Genomic DNA, 3668 nt, shown 5'->3' on the forward strand with positions numbered 1-3668 from the left:
CCCCTCCCACCCCTCTCTTCCCCCTGACCCTCCCCTCCTACCCCTCTCTTCCCCCTGCCCTCCCCTCCCATCCCTCACTTCCCCCTGACCCTCCCCTCCCATCCCTCACTTCCCCCTGACCCTCCCCTCCCACCCCTCTCTTCCCCCTGACCCTCCCCTCCCACCCCTCTCTTCCCCCTGACCCTCCCCTCCAACCCCTCTCTTCCCCCTGCCCTCCCCTCCTACCCCTCTCTTCCCCCTGACCCTCCCCTCCCATCCCTCACTTCCCCCTGACCCTCCCCTCCCACCCCTCTCTTTCCCCTGACCCTCCCCTCCCATCCCTTTCTTCCCCCTGACCCTCCTCTCCCACCCCTCACTTCCACCTGACCCTCCCCTCTGATCTCTCTCTTCCCCCTGACCCTCCCCTCCCACCCCTCTCTTCCCCCTGACCCTCCCCTCCCATCCCTCACTTCCCCCTGACCCTCCCCTCCCACCCCTCTCTTCCCCCTGACCCTCCCCTCCAACCCCTCTCTTCCCCCTGCCCTCCCCTCCTACCCCTCTCTTCCCCCTGACCCTCCCCTCCCATCCCTCACTTCCCCCTGACCCTCCCCTCCCACCCCTCTCTTCCCCCTGACCCTCCCCTCTGATCTCTCTCTTCCCCCTGACCCTCCCCTCTGATCTCTCTCTTCCCCCTGACCCTCCCCTCCCATCCCTCACTTCCCCCTGACCCTCCCCTCCCACCCCTCTCTTCCCCCTGACCCTCCCCTCCCACCCCTCTCTTCCCCCTGACCCTCGCCTCTGATCTCTCTCTTCCCCCTGACCCTCCCCTCCTACCCCTCTCTTCCCCCTGACCCTCCCCTCTCATCTCTCTCTTCCCCCCTGACCCTCCCCTCTGATCTCTCTCTTCCCCCTGACCCTCCCCTCCCACCCCTCTCTTCCCCCTGACCCTCCCCTCTGATCTCTCTCTTCCCCCTGACCCTCCCCTCTGATCTCTCTCTTCCCCCTGACCCTCCCCTCCCATCCCTCACTTCCCCCTGACCCTCCCCTCTGATCTCTCTCTTCCCCCTGACCCTCCCCTCCCATCCCTCACTTCCCCCTGACCCTCCCCTCCCACCCCTCTCTTCCCCCTGACCCTCCCCTCCCACCCCTCACTTCCCCCTGACCCTCCCCTCTGATCTCTCTCTTCCCCCTGACCCTCCCCTCCCATCCCTCACTTCCCCCTGACCCTCCCCTCCCACCCCTCTCTTCCCCCTGACCCTCCCCTCCCACCCCTCTCTTCCCCCTGACCCTCCCCTCTGATCTCTCTCTTCCCCCTGACCCTCCCCTCCCACCCCTCTCTTCCCCCTGACCCTCCCCTCCAACCCCTCTCTTCCCCCTGCCCTCCCCTCCTACCCCTCTCTTCCCCCTGACCCTCCCCTCCCATCCCTCACTTCCCCCTGACCCTGCCCTCCCATCCCTCTCTTCCCCCTGACCCCCCCCTCCAACCCCTCTCTTCCCCCTGCCCTCCCCTCCTACCCCTCTCTTCCCCCTGACCCTCCCCTCCCATCCCTCACTTCCCCCTGACCCTCCCCTCCCACCCCTCTCTTCCCCCTGACCCTCCCCTCTGATCTCTCTCTTCCCCCTGACCCTCCCCTCGCACCCCTCTCTTCCCCCTGACCCTCCCCTCTCATCTCTCTCTTCCCCCCTGACCCTCCCCTCTGATCTCTCTCTTCCCCCTGACCCTCCCCTCCCACCCCTCTCTTCCCCCTGACCCTCCCCTCCCTCCCCTCTCTTCCCCCTGACTCTCCCCTCCCACCCCTCTCTTCCCCCTGACCCTCCCCTCCAACCCCTCTCTTCCCCCTGCCCTCCCCTCCTACCCCTCTCTTCCCCCTGACCCTCCCCTCCCATCCCTCACTTCCCCCTGACCCTCCCCTCCCACCCCTCTCTACCACCTGACCCTCCCCTCTGATCTCTCTCTTCCCCCTGACCCTCCCCTCTGATCTCTCTCTTCCCCCTGACCCTCCCCTCCAACCCCTCTCTTCCCCCTGCCCTCCCCTCCCACCCCTCACTTCCCCCTGACCCTCCCCTCCCACCCCTCTCTTCCCCCTGACCCTCGCCTCTGATCTCTCTCTTCCCCCTGACCCTCCCCTCCCACCCCTTTCTTCCCCCTGACCCTCCCCTCTGATCTCTCTCTTCCCCCTGACTCTCCCCTCCCACCCCTCTCTTCCCCCTGACCCTCCCCTCCCATCCCTCTCTTCCCCCTGACCCTCCCCTCCCACCCCTCTCTTCCCCCTGATCCTCCCCTCCCACCCCTCTCTTCCCCCTAACCCTCCCCTCCCACCCCTCTCTTCCCCCTGACCCTGCCCTCCCACCCCTCTCTTCCCCCTGACTCTCCCCTCCCACCCCTCTCTTCCCCCTAACCCTCCCCTCCCTCCCCTCTCTTCCCCCTGACCCTCCCCTCCCACCCCTCTCTTCCCCCTGACCCTCCCCTCCCATCCCTCTCTTCCCCCTGACCCTCCCCTCTTATCTCTCTCTCTTCCCCCAGACCCTCCCCTCCCACCCCTCTCTTCCCCCTGATCCTCCCCTCCCACCCCTCTCTTCCCCCTAACCCTCCCCTCTGATCTCTCTCTTCCCCCTGACCCTCCCCTCTGATCTCTCTCTTCCCCCTGACCCTCCCCTCCCACCCCTCTCTTCCCCCTGACCCTCCCCTCCCTCCCCTCTCTTTCCCCTGACTCTCCCCTCCCACCCCTCTCTTCCCCCTGACCCTGCCCTCCCATCCCTCTCTTCCCCCTGACCCTCCCCTCCCACCCCTCTCTTCCCCCTGACCCTCCCCTCCAACCCCTCTCTTCCCCCTGCCCTCCCCTCCCACCCCTCACTTCCCCCTGACCCTCCCCTCCCACCCCTCACTTCCCCCTGACCCTCCCCTCCCACCCCTCTCTTCCCCCTGACCCTCCCCTCTCATCTCTCTCTTCCCCCTGACCCTCCCCTCTCATCTCTCTCTTCCCCCTGACCCTCCCCTCCCACCCCTCTCTTCCCCATGACCCTCCCCTCCCTCCCCTCTCTTCCCCCTGACTCTCCCCTCTGATCTCTCTCTTCCCCCTGACCCTCCCCTCCCACCCCTCTCTTCCCCATGACCCTCCCCTCCCACCCCTCTCTTCCCCCTGACCCTCCCCTCTGATCTCTCTCTTCCCCCTGACCCTCCCCTCCCACCCCTCTCTTCCCCATGACCCTCCCCTCCCACCCCTCTCTTCCCCCTGACCCTCCCCTCTGATCTCTTTCTTCCCCCTGACCCTCCCCTCCCACCCCTCTCTTCCCCATGACCCTCCCCTCCCACCCCTCACTTCCCCCTGACCCTCCCCTCCCACCCCTCTCTTCCCCCTGACCCTCCCCTCCCACCCCTCACTTCCCCCTGACCCTGCCTTCCCACCCCTCTCTTCCCCCTGACCCTCCCCTCCCACCCCTCTCTTCCCCCCTCCCCTCCCCTCCCACCCCTCTCTTCCCCCTGACCCTCCCCTCCCACCCCTCTCTTCCCCCTGACCCTCCCCTCTGATCTCTCTCTTCCCCCTGACCCTCCCCTCTGATCTCTCTCTTCCCCTTGACCCTCCCCTCCCACCCCTCACATCCCCCTGACCCTCCCCTCTGATCTCTCTCTTCCCCCCTGACCCTCCCCTCTGATCTCTCTCTTCCCCCTGACCCTCCCCTCTGATCTC

The sequence above is a fragment of the Penaeus vannamei genome, chromosome 20, assembly GCF_042767895.1.
Source record: "Penaeus vannamei isolate JL-2024 chromosome 20, ASM4276789v1, whole genome shotgun sequence".
Lineage (NCBI taxonomy): Eukaryota > Metazoa > Arthropoda > Malacostraca > Decapoda > Penaeidae > Penaeus > Penaeus vannamei.